The sequence below is a fragment of the Rhinolophus sinicus genome, chromosome 1 (assembly GCF_057876585.1).
Source record: "Rhinolophus sinicus isolate RSI-liver-muscle chromosome 1, RSI-T2T, whole genome shotgun sequence".
Classification (NCBI taxonomy): domain Eukaryota; kingdom Metazoa; phylum Chordata; class Mammalia; order Chiroptera; family Rhinolophidae; genus Rhinolophus; species Rhinolophus sinicus.
The window spans coordinates 44074278-44092591 of NC_142501.1; the positions used below are offsets into that span (position 1 = coordinate 44074278).

The following is an 18314-nucleotide window of genomic DNA, read 5'->3' on the forward strand; positions in this document are numbered from 1 at the left end:
CTCTGAGACCTGTGTTTGAGAAATGGTTATTAGTAGAATGCAATGTTAAGGACTATTCTTGTCTCTGTATGTTTGCAGGATCAAATTAAGCTAGCCACCAGGAGGACACATAAAGGCACAGCTGCCTCAATAAAGAAGTGGGCCCATTGCCAAATTCCATTCTAGCTGTGAGTCCTTCCTAACCTCTCCCAAGTTCTTGCTGCATTGTTCCTACGGGCTTACCAGACAGCTGACCTTTGTCTTGCTCAAGTGAAAGCTCTGTCCTGACTTTTTCCTTTTACTTTCTCTTTGTCCTTTTTTGTTCAAATCGTGGCATAACTTTAGATAAAAAAGAAATTAAAGATAGTTTAGGTTTAAACTGTGGGGAAAATTACTGAGAGCATGCTAGACAAGTGAATTTATGTTATGTGCCTTCTTATCTCATCTTCACTCTGATATGCATTTGTACAGTGGTAAGAACACTTAACAGAAGATTTATCCTTTTAATAAAACTTAAATGTACAATCCAGTATTGTTGATTATAGACACATGTTGTACAGCAGATCTCTAGCACTTATTAATCTTGCAGAAATAAAATTTTATATCCATTGATTAGCTAATTTTTAAGACATTCTAAAACCCACCCACTTCACTCAATAGACATTTATAGAGTAGCAACTAGGTGCCATGCACTCAACTATATGTTATAGATAATACAAGATGAATAAGTATTTTACCTCAAGGAGCTTATATCTGTATGATATCATTTTTCTGTTCATGAGCCTAATAAAAACGTCCATTTATTTAGGACTTAAAATTTTCAAAATTATATTTTAATCTATAAAGATTTAAACAATTCTTGTGCTATTTATAGGCATATTATATTTCAAGTTATTTTTCTAGCTGTACTTACCTCTGTATTAAAAACAAATATATTTTTGTACAGTGATCCTATATTCAGATAAGTTATTAAATTCTATGATTCTATGAATAATTCTAATTAGGTAGAATACATACACATGCATACACATATGCATATATATCATATACAGAGAGAATCCACAAAAATTGTTGAACAGATAGATTAGAAGGCAGAAAAAGAAAGATCTAACGTGGCTTTCAGAATTTTAACTACTGTGGATTGGTAGGATGGTGGTTCCCTTAGCAGAGCTAAGAAACTCTGGAAAAGAGGCTGGTTTGGAAGGAGGTAATTTTATTTAAAAAATTTTAAGTTTATAATGCATGCAAAACGTCCATCTAGAGAGGCCTACTACCGTGCTTCCCTGAAAATAAGATCTAGCTGGACAATCAGCTCTAATGTGTGTTTTGGAGCAAAAATTAGTATAAGACCCGGTCTTATTTTCTTATAAGAAAATAAGACCGGGTCTTATATAGTATAATAATATAATGTAATGTAATATAATAATATAATACCAGGTCTTACATTAATTTTTCCTCCAAAAGATGCGTTAGAGCTGATTGTCCGGCTAGGTCTTATTTTCGGGGAAACATGGTAGGTACTTGGGAATGTGGATCTGTAGCTCACAAGAAAATTCTAATCTGGAGAAAAGAAAAGAGAATTGGGGCTACAGATTTAAAAGTATTTGGTGAATAGATAGAATTTAAAGTCATGATGTGGCTTAGGGTAGATCTTAGACAGGAAAGAATTTAGGAACAGATACTTAGTAACATTAGTATTTAGAGAGTAGAAGAGACTGAAAAAGAGTGGATGAAAAGCGCAGTGTCATGGAAAATAAGGAAATAGAATTTCGGAAGAAGTCGCAACCAAAAATAAATAGATATTACAGAGAGGTGAAATAGACATGTGATGAAGAGAAACAATTATAAGTAGCAGTTGCAAATTAGGATGCCATGGTGACGAGACAAATAATTTTAGTATGAAAGTAGAAACCACGTGTGTAGTAAGATTCAGAAATGAGTGAGAGTTTAAAAATACAAACAGAATAAATGTAGGTTTATCTTTAAAAAAAAATATTGTAGAAAAATGAACAGAGAGAAATGGGGCTGGAGCTGGAAAAGGAAAAAAGATTAAAGGAAAGTTATTTAAGGCCGATGAGACCTTGAACAGTTTTGTAGATGGAACTTAAGAAATTGTAATGAGAAAGATTAAAGATGCAGAAGAAAGAAAAGGGCAACTGATGAGAAATTCTTCAGAGGTGGGGAACAGGGTCAGCTTAAGGAAGACAGTTACTTCAGCCCCCAGTAAGACTATCTGGAAATGTCAAAGTCGGGCAGGAAGTTGAGGGAATATTATGGTATTTATTTCTTCTGGTAAGCATGGAAGGAAACCGTCTCCTGAGAGTGATGAGGGTAGGAGTGGGCTGGAGTTGGTGGCATAAGAAGGGGAAGTGACTAGGACAGCATTGGAATGAAGCTGGTGTTGAATAAAAAGATGAGAGGAATTTTGAGATGAGCTGCTCAAAGCTGTTAGCAGAAAATAGCTGAGTAAAATCTCAGTTTTGGATCCATTTTTGTTTGCAAATAAAGTGAATTTAGACACTTACTCTTAATTTTTCTTCTTGATTACATAAAATGAAAACATAACTTTTAAAGATTTAAGACAAATTGATTTTCCTGTAGACATGACAGATTTTACAGCTTAATTATACTAGAGAAGCATAATATTCTAACGATAATAAATTTCAGTTATCTACCTCTAAAATTTATTACTCAAGACAAATTAAATGAAAATATGTAAATATATTGAATAGATATATAACTGAAGATAATGTATAACTGAAGATAATAACTGAAGAAAATTAAATCTTGACAAGAATCTACATAACTCTAACTTTTTAGTTTTACAGCATCTACTATTTGACGTCGTTTCTTGCGTTCCAACTAAAAATAATGTTAGATATGCAAAAGAGAACAGTTCCAGTCAACAACTGTTTATTGAAAACCTAATAAATGTTCATTTCTATGGGACCTCAGAGTGGCACAATGGATACTATTAATTACAATAATAATAATAATAGTAGCAACTCTGAGGCTCCCTCTCATTCTTTCTTTTTAACTCCATGAAGTGGCTCCTATTTTTATTCCTGAAATACAAATGAGGACACTGAAACTTAAGAGGGTTAAATGAGTACTCACCTGAGGTCCCAGCTGAAATTAAGAGAAAAATTTAGGCCTTGGGACATGGGCGTTTTGACCCTTGACCAGCTTCATGTCTTTTCTCTGTGTATAGATTTGGTAGCCCAGAGGAAGACGTTTAGCCTGATATGTGGGATGGGGAAAGGCCGCTGAAAGTAGCTAATTCATGAGTAGTATTTGGAAAGAGTTAGCTTTAACTAGATAAAGGTGGTAGAGAGAAGGCAGTTGGTGCATAAAGGCATGAAGACAAGAAAACATGCCCTGTTTTCTCAAAGGAGTGAGGCAGGGATTGAAGTAAATTAGTCTAGAGACTAATAATCCAAATTAGACAGAGACCAGGTCATAGCTTCAAATGTCATCCTAAGGAACCTGGGCATCTTGTACATGAGAATCTTGGAGGTCATGTGTAGGCAGAGATGTACATAGTCAGGTTTGTGTTTCATATTTTTCTGGAAGCAGAAGTTCTAAATCTAGAATCAAGGAAAAATCTGTACAGCCATTGAAGAAAAAGTTTTGTTTCAAATAATTTTCCTGGAAGTGAAAACTTAGCAAATTGGACAATAAATAATTCTATTTTTAATTCAAATGTTATCATTTTCTCCAACTTTTGTAGTTCACTACAATACAATTACTCACCCCAGTATCATTTTGCCATTGGTTGATGATATGAATCATCTCTCGTTTTTGAGGTGAAGGATATTATTTTACTTTTCTTTTTGTTTTAGGGAAAAATGAAAACTTAAATTTAACAAACAGCTTCATAAAACTCTTATTTGGTTATGTTAAAAAAATTTCTATTTCTACAAGTTTTCCCAATCCAATTGAATGGAAATTCTATCTTTCAGGCCAGAAACCATGGATTTATCTTAACTCCTCTGTTTCTCTTACACTCATTCACATCAGCAAATTCAGGTGTTCTTTAAATTATATCCTGACGTTGGTAACTTCTTACCACCTCCTCTGATATCATCCTAGTTCAAGCCATTTTCAACTCTTGCTTTGGTTTTATAATGGGCTCCTCACTGGTTTCTTTGTTTCCACTCTTTCCCCACTTCCTTCTTCCATCCTTAGAGAAGCCTGAGAGATTCTATTACAATGTAAGTCAGTATCACATGCCCCCCCCTCTTTAAAACAGTGTAATTGCTATTCATGTGACTCAGAAGAAAAGCCAGATCATTTCTTTACCTTGCAAGTCTCTTTATAATCTCTCACACAGTCTCATCCTGTTACCACTCTGCCCTCTTTTCCTGTTCTTGTTTTTAACGCATTTGTGCTTCTCATAGGTCAAGCATTTTTTACCTGGGGCATTGGAACCATCAGTGACCTCAAGCTGGAGTATTCTTTTCTCAGATATCCACAAAACTCTGTCTCTCAATTCCTTGTGTCTTTACTCATATGTCACATTTCCAAGGAGGCCTTCCTTACCCAGTCTAAAATGTCAGTGCCCATCCCTTTTCCGGGTTTATATTTTTCTCTTGATGATCATCATTATCTAGTATGTGTATATTTTCCTTATTTACCTTGCATATTGTCTATCTTTTTCCCTACAACATATGCTTCATAACAGCTGTGTTTTTTCTTTCTTTTTTTTTCTTTATCACCATTGCTTGGAACGGTGCCTAGCACATTATAGATATTCAATAGATAATGATTGCTGTTTTAGAATAGGTCCTGGTTACAGTAGGTGGAAAAGGACTATATGTCTTTCATGTGTGTAATGTAGCAAAAAAAGAAAAGCAAAACAGCTAATTTTCCTTATTAAACAGACTGAATTATCATATATGGTTTAATTCAAACAGCTGGGTGCTTAATAAATCTCATTATGTTGAAAAACAATTTTTGTTGCCTTTAGTATGGGACCCTACTCAGCATTTTAGGGTCATCAAAAGTCATTTCCAGTTGCATAAAAATTGGACTTTAATGCCCACCAATTGCTCCTATTTTTTTTACCCTTAACTATATTTGACTGACTTTATGCAGTGATTTTAGTTCTTATTTATTTTTCTCTCTCGGGCACTCTTTTCTCTTAGAAGCTTCAAATAATATTTGGCCCTGGCATTCACCCCAGCTCTCTTTCTTGGCCTCCTTTGGCCATTCTAGCAATAGTAGTCCTGAGTAAAACTCGTATCTTACCTCTGCAGCCAGAACCCTGGTGCTACATCAGAACATGGGCCCATACATACATAGGGAAACACTTCAATATTTGACCAGCGACGTGTCTTAAACCAGGAAATCAAAGAATGCTTTGAAACAATAATATGTAGGTAGACTGCATTTGTGGAAAATCAAAATTGTGTCCTTATGCAACTGAAGTTTCAGAAGAGGAACTAGTATATTTGTCTTTTTACTTACACACACAGAAATATAAAGGTCAGGTCAGCAAACTCAGTTGCACCGTTTGCAGACCTGATAAGTTTTGATAGATGGGAGAAGTCTGCACCTCCTGCTGTCTTCTGTTGCCAGCAGCCTTCCTACTGTGCAACATGAACTTCCTGTCCTGTGGCAGAGCATCAATTACCTCTCTCTCACTGTGATTCTGACTTACAGTTTTGTTAGCCGCTAAAATTAAAACTCCAAATGAGGCAATGAAATGATAGCCTTAACATGTCAAAAAGTGCACATTTATTCTCAGTTTTTTTCTGAATGAATTTCAACATAGAAAACATTAGCCAACATTCTTATCAGTCGGCACTGTGCCAGAACAATATTTATATATTTAAATACAAGGGCATTTGCATATAACAATGACATGTTTTAAAGAACAGTGGTGTTGCCAGGAGCAAGGAAAAGAACTGACAGAGAAAAAGTACTTCCCTAAAAGATATACAAATAACGTAATTTGGATTTTCTAGTATCTTTCACATGGCTGTTTAGTTCAGATTAATATTTTTCAAATCTACTTGATTGTTATCAATTAAGAGAAAATAACCTCAATTTTTTAAAGAGCCTAATATTTAACAATTGTAAGGACTGTGGATCTATTACATTTCTATGTGTCTGAGGACACTTGCCACCAAATCTTACAAGTAAGCCATTTACAGGGTAACCATAAAATTTATCACCCTACCTGACATACTCTTGAAAGTGAAAGGTTGCTATTAATCAGTAAGCAGGGGTAACAGGCAGAAATTGGGACTGTCCTGAGAAAAATCAGGGCATATAATTGTCCTAGTCATTTCATGAGTCCTTTCATTAATAAGAAGCAAGATAGGCAGTGTTTACCAAGTGCTCAACAAAATCCTTTTGGAAGAATACGTGTTCCAACTAGGTTTCAGGCTCTTAAAAGAGATGTAGTTTAGAAACTTATATCCCATAAAACCATTGCTATAAAAATAGTTATCAACAGAATCAGTACCACTTGTAAAAAGCCCTGTCACAGGTGATGAACTATTTTAGAAATTTGTATTGATAAAATATCTCTCTTTAAATTTGATATTTACTTTCATTATGTAAAGAGTATAAAATTATCTTAAATTTTTGTAAAACAGGTGAATTTTATATTCAATAATTCAATCTAGCAATATTTCTTTATTCTTTTTTTCCAATTTATTCAATTAAAGTCATATCTTTTAGAGTGAGTTGTCTCTGGTTCATTTTGGAAATCAGCAAGATATAAATTATAGGTATGTGCTAAAATTTGAGTAGTTTCTATGAAGTGTATATGCCAGGGGAAAGTTTAGGACTTTTACAGACATACGAAACAATTCTGATGTCAAATTCTGGCTTTTAAGTTTGCACAATGTATCTGAGTCTGATTAGTATAAAAGAAAATGCCAAGTTTCCACAAAATTGTGTCTGAGCCAATGGGTGGATATGTGAAGGTAGAAGCTGTTAATTAAACAAAGGGCTACACACACACACATGCACAATCTATTTTCAGTTCTTAACACTCTTGATTACCTAAATTACTGCCCTGGATTTGCAATTTTAAGGGCCTGTAATGACGTGTGTTAAAGTCTTAACATGTCCCAATTTATTTCAGTTGCTTTGCTCAACCTATCTCTTTCCCTGATTATCATTTTCATTCCCACTCCCTACGGAAGACCAAAAATATTGTTTCTGTCTCATCTCTTTAGTCTCTTTTTTCACCTAAAATATTAATTAAAGAGTGACTGAATTATATCTTTAGTTTGGCTAATGAGAAGGCTAGGCCTACCATGTATTACAATTTTTTTAATATTACCTTTGCAACATCTATATTTTAATAGTTGTTTATAATTTTCTACAGAAAGCACCCTGATTTTGTATTTTTATTAGAATAGACCAATACAGTTTATTTATTATACTTAGTGGTCTTTAAACAGTTTCATTGAGGCACAAATGACATACAATAAACTGCCATATTTAAATGTTCAATTTTATGTTTTAACATATGTATACACCTATGAAATTATCACAATGAACATGTGAACATCGTGAGCATGTCTGTTGCCTCCCAAAATTCCTTTGTATTCCTCTGTCTTTTCCTCTATCATGCATCCTCTCATCCCAACCCCAGGCAAACATGGATCTACTTTTAGTCACTATGGATTAGTTTGCATTTTATAGTTTTATTACATAGAGTCATGCAATATGTATTCTGGTTGTCTGGGTTCTTTCACTTAGTGTAATTATTTAGAAATTCATCCATGTTGTTGTGTGTATCAATAATTTGTTCCTTTTATTGCCGAATAATATTCCAGCATATGAGTGCTAGAGACTGAATGTTTGTGTGCCCCTTTTGTCCCCAAATTCATATATTGACACACTATCCCCCATCCCCTCTTATTTGATGGTATTAGGATGTGGGGACTTTGAGAGGTTATTAGGATTAGATGAGACCATGAGGGTAGAGCCCTCATGAATGGGATTAATGGTTTTATAATAGTCAGGAGGGAACTTGCTTCCCCTCTCTGCGTTCCACCACACAATGAGAAGATGGCAGTCTGCAACCCAGAAGAGGCCATTCACCAGAACTTGACCATGCTGGCAATCTGATCTCAGACTCCCAGCCTCCAGAACTGTGAGGAATAAAGTACTGTTGTTAATAAGCCTCCTAGTCTATGGTATTTTGTTATAGCAGCCTGAACTAAGATGATGTGTATATCAACATTTGTTGATCCATTCTTCTCTTGATGGGTGTTTGGGTAGTTTGGGCTGGTATAATACTGTTATAAATATTCATATTGAAGTGTTTTTGTGTATAGGTACTCTACTATCAATCCTCTTAGGTAAGTATCTAAGAGTGAAATAATGTATGTTTAAATTTTAAGAAAATGGCATTATTTTCTAAATTTTCTATGCCATTTCACATTTCCACGAGCAGTGAATAAGTTACTCCACCTCTTTGCCAAGATACGCTATAGTCAGTCTTTCCCATTTTAGCCATTCAAATAGATGTGCAGTGGTATCTCATTGTGGTTTTAATTTCCATTTCCCTAATGACTAATCATGTTGAGTATTGTGTATGTGGTTGTTTACTATTTGTGCGTCTTCTTTGGTGAAGTATTGGTTCAAATATGTTGGCTTTTTTTGTTTGTTTTTATTGGGTTATTTGCTTTCTTATAATTGCATTTTGAATGTTTTATATTTAGTGTGTGTGTGTGTGTACACACACACACACATTAGATGCAAGTTCTTCATCAATATAGCTTACAATTATGTTGTCTGAGTCTTTGTCTTTTATTTTCATTCTCTTAACTGTGATTTGAAGATTAAGGTGCTTTGTTTTGATGAAGTACAATTCATTAATTCTTGTATAGTTTCGCTTTTCTCATATTTAAGAAAAGTTTTACTAATACAAGGTCACAAAGATTCCTTGTCTATTTTTCTAGAAGTTTTATTCTTTTAGATTTTACATTTAGGCCTATGGCCCATTTTTATTAATATAGTATTTGAAATGGATAGAGATTCATTTTTTACATGTAGAAATCCAGTTGTTCTACATCATTTGTTGAAAAGATTATCCTTTCACCATTGAATTGCCTTTGTACTTTGTTCAAAATAAGTTGATCATTTATGTGAGGGTATATTTTTAAAATCTTTATTTTGTTCCAATTATGTGTTTCTTTACTTTCACACTAATGCTACACTATATGTGTTACTGAAGTTTATAATTCTTGAAATTAGGTAATATAAGCTCTTCAAAATTATTATTTAAAAAAATTTTTAGCTATTCTACGTACTTTGTATTATCATAGACATTATAGAATTAGTATGTCAATTAAAAAATATATAGGCCCATTAGATTTCCATTTAGATTATACCGAATCTGTAGAAAAATTTGGAGATAACTAACAATCTAAACAATATTGAGTCCTCTGATCCATGAATGTGGTTATATCTCTCCATTTACTAAGCTTTGTTTAATTTTTCTCAGCAGTAGTTTGTAGTTTTCAGTGTACAGGTCTTGCACCTTTTTCCATTAAATTTGCTAAATATTTCATGTATTTATGATATTAGAAATATTTTTTTCACTAGTTGCAAATTTTCATTCTTTATTGCAGGTACGTAGAAATACCAATCTCCGCCCCTTCCCCTCCATATACTATTGACTGCAAACCTACTAAACTCACGTACAGGTCCTAGTAGCTTTTTGTAGATTCTGAAGGACTTTCTACCTAGATAATCATATCTAGAACAAATAAAGATGGTTTTATTCCTTACTTTCCTATGTTGATGTCTTTCATTTCATGTTACTATTTATTGCACTGTCTAGAATCTTTAGTATAATGTTAAATAGAAGTGGTGAGATGAGTCATCCTGCCTTGCTCCTAACATAGAAGGCATGCACTTGGTTTTCCATCATAAAATATGGTGTTAGCTGCAGATTTTTTGTAGATGCCTTTTATCCGGTATAGAAAGTTTCCTTCTATTTCAAGTTTACTAAGAGTGTATATTAGAAATGAAGTTTGGACTATGCAGAAATGGAGTTTTGATTCTTCAGCCATTTATGTGTTCTTTTTTAGTTTGTTTATATGGTGAATTATATCAATTAATTTGAATATTAAACCAACCTGCATTTCTGGGATGTACTCCAGATAGTCATAATATATACTTTAGTACAATTTTAGATTTGATTTTCTAAAACATATTGATTTAAAATATTAAAAAATAAATTGAGAAAATAATACTGACTTTTTTTCAAACTGTCATGCCTCTTTTCTACCTAGCCAACCCCCATATACATGATTTTTAAAAATTGTGTTATATTGTAGAAGAGATGGATGGCAAGGAAGAGATTATTTGATTTGGTTGTTTTGGGGGTCAAGTTTTCATGTGTTTCTTTGTATGTTTTAAGAATACTCTTTGGTTTTGAGCCAGTGTTTGTCTAATCTGCTAACGAGTTCAGAATAATTTATGACCTGTTGTTATATGGTTAAGAGTGGAGAAACTGTATATTATTATTACTATTTTTTTTAGTATGCCCTATCTAAAAAGAGTAGTAAAAGAAAAGTTAAATATCCTTTGAATGCAAGTAATCTGGAATGATGAATATTAAAAAAAACATGATTTAAAGTTTGACAGACCTCTGTTTTGTGAAATGCTATAATAAATGATGTCAAATCTCAGGCAGTATGATGGGAACAATTTAAATATATAAATAATGCCCATATTTAAATGTTTAATAAACACATATGATTGCAATTCTCAGATTGAACTAGATGATTCCTTGTAGTTCGAAGACCGGTGATTCCATGAGTTATCAGAGAAGAGCAGCTGAACCTTTATGTTAATATAATAGGAATTCTAGACTCTCTCTACATGATAAAGGTTGTCATTAGACAATGACTAAAAAGGATTTGCTCTATTATATCATAATTTTCAGGATTTTTTTAACAGGGATAATTTTTTATTGAATTTTGTTTATACTGGAGCTATATTCACTAGCCTTTTGCAATGTAAGTTTATATAGTCAGAACCAATACTATTTTAGTAAGGACACAGCTTGTTACCTAATAGATGCTCCAGCCTTAATGTCGATGATTATTTAATTTCCTTGATATTATTTTCTTTAATTTGATTTTTCTACTCTTTCACATTTAAACATGGATCCTGCATGAAACACTAACTAGAGCCCAAAGTGATGACAAATGAAATTCATCAGATAAAGCAAGATGAGACATTAGAGTGGGGCATGCTTCAAAAGGGAATACCCTTCAGAAATAAGGCACAAACAGAGTGTTCTGGAAATGGTGAATAGGCCATAAAATGAGGCTATAAGGGGTTTACTTTTTTTTTCTTTTTTTGTCACAGAATTAAAATAAAAATTAAAAATGTGAGTAGTTTTCAGTTTTGGAAAATTTTCTCTTTGGGTCCACTTTCTGCCGATGTTGAATGCCTTTCCTTTTGCAGTTCCATGTTTAGTGCTAAGTACAGATGTTTGAGCCTCTGCAGTGTCAAAAACAAAACAAAAAAAACTCCAAGTGCAGTCTGGAATGACTGTCAGGCTTATATTAACTTGAAGCCTTTATATTGGTCATACAGTTGTATAATTAACCCATATTTTAAATGAAATTTAGTCAGTTTAGATTATCTTTAATATTTGTTGAGAAATAATTTAAATAACACCAAAATTAATAATACATTAGTTATAAATTTATAATTAGTAGTGTTTAGATTGTAAACCACTGGGGCTTCCAATAGACATTTGAATATTTTTCTACATCATTTATACTGTTTATATTATATTTCTTATGCATTTCATAGTTTATTATAGAAAAATCTAATTTCTTTCTACTTTAATGGAAATGTGATATTTAAAAATAATGATGAAAGACGCATTCAATTGCATGCTATGCAAATAGTTGAGTTTGTTTACTATCTTGAGTGGCAATGAAGCAGATTAGTTTTTCTCTAAATGATAGCAAGCTACTGAGGGGGAGCAGAGTTTGCCACCCCCAAAGGATAATTTGATTAGTCAAAGATATGACATGACAGAAAAGGGGCTGCTGTGAAGAGGAAGGCCATTCTGTTTCCAGTACAAAGACAAACTCAATCTGGAGCTTATTATACCTAGAGAATAATATCCACCAGGGTTCCCAAAGGGCTTGACTGATCTCAGCATCGCCTGGAAAACATTAAAAAGAAGAGATTCCTAGTCCATCACAGGGAGGGTCTGATGTGTAGATGGTGAGTGAAGCCCAGGAATCTGCCTTTTTAAAAGCTTGCCAGATGGGGCTGAGAATCAACTCATTTTGGAAATACAGCATTCCTAACTTTTATTCCTAAGTATTATTATTATTATTATTATTATTATTTAGGTACCTTTTGTTAGGCATTGCAAAGCAGACACAAGATCTCATTTTCTGGTTGTTTATACCCCATGTTGCTGATTTAGGAATCATTGTAATATTGTGGGAGCCACATGACCCTGGGCAGTGCTGATTCTTCAATAATAACCACTGGGCAGCTTAGACCATGTCTTCTGATGGATTTCACCTGCATAAAGCAGTGTGGCTTCTTGTAATGTAGGCAAGAGCAAGATTCTTTACACAAAAGAACTCTGGACCTGGATAAGTAACTGACTGAGACCTCAAAATTACATCCCTCAGAATATGTCAGATTTTGTGATGCCTTAGAAGAATAATCAGGGAAGATGCTGCATATAACCTACCATCATCATGAAAATACAAACCTCAGTAATGCCCCCATGGAGTGACTGATTCTATGCTGCATGGCATCCTGAGGAGCCTGCAAGGATGAATTAGACGTGAATTGTAGTTAACCAATGGAGTTAATTTAGTTCACCAAAGGAGTTAGGAATAATTACATTTTAACCATGTGTGAGAGAGGGGTCGTTAATGTCCTTTATGTGAAATGCTGTAGTATAATAGGAATTTATATTTCATTTAAAGAATCAGCCCTTAACAATAGCAAGGGAGTTATGATCAGAAGAGAGAGCCTAAAGAGGACCCATTTTCTCTGATCTGTAGTGGCAAACAAGGGAAATTGTAGAGTAGGTGAGTAAGTTTGGCTTTTAATTGGAAAAACTAGAGCCAGTAAATTGTTTGCTTACTTGCACATGTCAAATATAAATTTAAAGACTATTTTAACATTGTCATATAAAAAAATAGCACACACATGCTAGTCTTGTAGCTGAGTTACATGTTAATTCTTTATTATATTTTCCTTTGCCAAGAAATCAAGAGAAGGGTGAGACTCAGAAGGGCAGCAATGGAAGAATTAAGAAAGGTCATTGTGAAGAAAGATGTGTCATTAGAGACTAAGGCTAAGATCATCCACACTTTTGTATTCCTAATTACTACAGATGGAGGTGAAAGTTGGACAGTGAAGATGCTGATAGAACAAAATCGATTATTTGGAATACGGTGTTGGAGGAGAGCTCTATGGATACCCTGAACCACTGGAAAGACAAATAAGTGGATCCTAGAGCAAATTAAGCCTGAAACATTGCTTGAGGCAAAAGTGACAACCCTGAAGCTGTTCTACTTCGAGCACATCCTGAGAAGGCAGGGTTCTTTGGAAAAGACAGTCACGCTGGAAAAAAATGGAAGGCAGCAGCACAAGAGGAAGACCACATGTGAGATGGATTGTCTCCATAAAAGAAGCCATAGGCATGAGTCTGCAGGAGCTGAGCAGGGCTGTTAAGGACAGGACACTGTGGATGTCACTTACTCATATAGTTGCCAACAGAACATAACACACACATACATGCCATTTGACTATCAAAGACAACCTTGTTTTGTACTTAAAATGTCTGTGTTTTCAGACCGAAAGTTGAAAATTGATAAGAAAATTCAGAGAGAATATATTATGCTTTACTGAAATGTAATTTTCCTCTTAGGTATCCTTCTATTTGAAGCATTCCTCAGAAGACAGAGGCTTTTGTTGTTAGTATGCTTAATGTATTCTCAGAGTTGCATCAACTTGTATCTCAAAGGACTTTTTTTTGTTTGTTTCTTTGTTTGTTTTTGAAAACTTGGTAAAGTGGAAAGAGCAGGGACTTGAAAGTAAGATTGAATTGGATGAAAAACCTGATTCTGACCCTTACCAGATGTGTAACAATTCCCAAATTACTACATTTCTTATCTGAAAACTTGAAGAAAATAACACAAGCCTTTGTGGTTGCTGTGAATACTAAATAAACTAATGAATGGAAAATGCCCAGAATATTGTGAGTGATTAATAAATTGTTTCCTTTCATGGAAAATTTTCAGGAGCATCTCCAGAGCAAATTTTGATTCAAAGAGTATTAAAATTTTATTTGGTACTTATCTAAATTTCTACATAGATTTTTTAATTTATAACATGCATGACTTTCACAGCCGTTTTCTAATATTTTAGGCAATCTCTTTTTTAAATTTTTTTATTTATTAGTTTCAGGTATTTAGGCAATCTCTTTTGATTAAAGAACACAAAACACATTCTATTAAAACGAACTTATTTTCTGAAAACCCTATTTATTGAAGTTACCTATGCAAGTTGCATTTCTAGAACCCTATAACTTTTAAAACTCAGTACCTCTTCACTTCTAGAGACATAGGTGTAATTTCTTTGTCCTTGCCTTTACCTACATACTTGATCCTAGGACCAAGGAGCAAGGTCTGCTTTGTGATAGCTCTTAAGTCATCAGATGTCTGCCTAAAAATTGAAGAATAATGAAAATTCCTAACATGCTTTAATTGTGACACTAGAGTTTATATGACATCAATAGACATTAATAGTCATAATTCTTATTTTAATTAATTTAATAATTACTTTTATTATGAATATAAAAGTACAGTTAATTATTTATTATAATAGGAAAAAAAGACATTGAGCTTTAAGTTTAAGTGAGATCAAAGTATTAGTACCTGTTCTTCTACTTAGTTACTTAACGTTAGTAAGTAACCAATTTTTGTCACCACCTGATGAGAGAGGTGCTAGTATTATGCCCATTTTACAGATCAAGAAACAGGTTTTGTGAAGATAAGTAATTTGTCAAAAGTAAGCTAGCTAGGAAAACATAAAGCAGGGAAATTAATGCAGATCTCTCTAACTACATCTTTAACTCTTATCTAACCTCTACACCTTATAACAACATGAACAGTATGACTGTTCACGTCTTCCCCCTTATTTTGATTTGGAAATTTGTTTTTAGGTTATCATCATTCTAATCCTTATACTTGTTATATACTAGACTACTTCTAATTGTATACCTACAGTATAGGTACAGAGTGATTTCTATAGAGCAAATGGTGGCAAAATTTTATGTTGAATCCTCTGTCAATTATCTAGGGAATAAAAATTTTTAAACAAGGAAATTGTACACTTATCTGGGAACTTTTCACAGAAAAGTCAGTGAATTGTGAAAATTGCCTACCACATTTCAGTTATATGGTGGTCAAATTCATTAAAAAAAAAACCACAACGAACTCATTTGTAAAAAAAACAGATTGTTAGAATTTAGAATTAGAATTCTCATTAAAAATTATTCAGCTGACTTTACAATTATAGACACCGGATATAGTTTTATAGGTAGGAAAGAGCAACAAAAATTCTTTATAAATGAAATGAAATGGATGATGCATGGCATTCAAGGAGCGTGAGGAGAACCACATAAGAAATGGCAACAGTAACTCTTATTAAAAATGTTAAAAACAAAAGTGCGGTGATAGGTAAAGAGAAGACCTTGTTTTAGTCAGATTTGCTTTATTTTTTCTTTGTTCTATTCCCACCTAAAACCTTTTACCCTACTTTATGAAAACTAATGGAGAGGAGAGTCAGGTATATTATTAATTAAGGCATAAGCTGAATTGGAAAACAAATCTTTCTGAGAAGATCATTCGACCCAGTGAAATCCATTTTTACATCAACTGCTTTTAGGTTCTCCAACGGTGGTCCCAGAAAAAAGAAGCAAAAAAGAATAGTGGGCCACAACACGTGGCTTCCAGTGAGAGAGTTCCACTTTCTCAATCAGCCCTACTCCAACTCTTCAATGGGTAAGTCTGACTTTTTCCAATGTTGCTTAGACTGCTGTGCAAAGACAATCTCCTAGACTTGCTATTGAAATACCGATGGCCACCAAGCCATCACTGCCAAGAAATGTTCCAAAATAGATAGAACTTCAAAACTACTTGCATCAGAGCTGGTTGGATATTATGCCTAGAATTATTTTAGCTTTGTGCAACTTGTATTATGACTTTCAGATTTACTACACAGACATTTATTTTAACGGGGACAGAAAACCTGTAAATATAATTATTTGTGCTCTTTTAGGGGGAGCTGTAGGTCTCATAATTATTTTAATTGAATACTGCTGCTTCCTTTGTGCTATTGTACTTATATTAATGAAGACTTGGATAATTAGGTTTAAAAGAACATAGCATGTTTGCTTGTCTGCATACTGAATTTTAGTGTGGTCTTCTCAAATGGATTGAGAGTAATACTGGAATACTGAAATCCTGTGATATACAAATGGAATGACTATGGGCTTTTAATATAAAGGAAGAACAGAATCATGCACACTTTTCTCTTTTTGCAAATTATGTGTGTGTGTGTGTGTGTGTGTATTCCTATATTTAGAAATATATATATGTATATAAGAAAGTACAATTTCTTCTATGATGTGCTTCAGTGCAATACATATCCAATTATAATATGATCTATAATCTTCATAAAACATTAGATATACTTAAAACAATATTTTATTATCCAGCTTATATATTTTGGAATTTGGTTAGCTTTACTGTAAAAAAACAACATTGGCTATATAAAAACAAGGTCAAGATTTCAACTCCCAGAAAAATTAGAATTATATGAAAATGGTTAATAACCAGTAGTTAAATCTCTAATTCCAGCTAGTTATGTCACAAAGCTTAATTTTCTCTCATACAGTAGTCATTCTTTAATCCATTTGGAGAATAATAACAATAAATCTATAAGCTGTCTGGATCTCTTTTTCTGTTCCTTTCCATGTTCTTGATGTTTTATAGCTATATAAATTTATTCTGTGGTTCAAAACTTGTCAGATTTCTTTGGGAAGACTTAGGACATTATAAAGAAATCCAGGTGAAATATAAAATGTCTTTCATTTATCTAAAAATTTAATTATGAAATATCAGCTTTTGCAAAGTATGTTGGGGAGGTAGAGAGGAAGTAGGAGTCATGGAGCCTATCCTTAGCAAGTTTATTATGTTACTGTAAAAGCAAAATCCTCAAATTATTAAAAATAGAATTCTCATATGCATGGTGAGTACATATCACATTTTTATTATGATAATTAAGGCAATAACCAGCAGAATAGCAGATGTTTGAAATAGATTTTGCAAACTGGGTTTATAAACGAAATGGAAAAAGAAATGCTTCAGTAAGATTTCTATATTAGATACAAAATAAATTATGTTCTATAGAATGATACCTCCCTTCTTTTTTGAGTATTGCCTCTACTGAACATCAAGAACTGTGAAGTGTCTGATATATTGCCTTACATCCATGCTAAGACATTGACCTGCCACACTTCCATGAATGTTGGCAGAAGATAGGAGACTCTTGGATCAGAGGGAAAGGAGTTTATTACTATGACACAATGGTCAATATGAGTATTAACATATTTTTTATCAGTTCCTCATATCACCAAGTTTTGTTGGATCGACATACATGGACCTAGGTGGATGCTGGACAAACAGTGAGTTATGATACAGAAGAGTGACTCCAAGCTGGGGAAAACCAAATCTTTTATAATGGGCAGTAAGGAGGCCTATCATTTTACCCCAGAGGGAAATATTATATTTATTATACTAGAGAGTAAGCATGACTGCTCTTTGCTCTAGAGAGAGACACTATCGCTATCTTCCAAGGCTGTATGCAAGCCTGTCCTTTGCTGTGTAAGGTAGTAGCATTATCTTCTAAGGCTCTTCATGATAGAAGCATCCTTGAAAAGATTGTCCAAGAAAAAAGGAGAGACAGTACATCAGTAGCAAGATATGCAGCAATGGAAGAGACAAACAGAGAATTGTTTCCCAATTATATGCATGCTTCTTTTCTACACTATCTTGGCTTTTCGGAAATTTACCAAGAATGTTGGTGACTATGAATAATCCAACAGAGGCTGGGACCAATCTGTTAATTAGTCTCCTAAAGCATTTAATTAAGGCAACTAAAAACAGGACTCCAAACAGGAGATGTTGACTTTCTGTGTTGAGTTCAACAATGTGTTCCAGGTCCCAGATCCAATTAGTAGAACACAACTCACAAACCATTAGAACCTATTTTAGAAAGTTGGGTATACTTCTCCT

At 33.6% G+C, this 18314-nt stretch overlaps 1 protein-coding gene across 1 annotated transcript in view; it reads left to right on the plus strand.

The window, feature by feature from the left end:
• ALG10 (ALG10 alpha-1,2-glucosyltransferase) overlaps window positions 1–18314 on the plus strand; it is a 285651-nt gene that overhangs the window by 44840 nt on the left and 222497 nt on the right. The window contains exon 2 of the mRNA XM_074325841.2: window positions 15904–16019. The gene's annotated coding sequence lies outside the window, so the exon portion shown is untranslated. The remainder of the gene's footprint in view (window positions 1–15903; window positions 16020–18314) is intronic.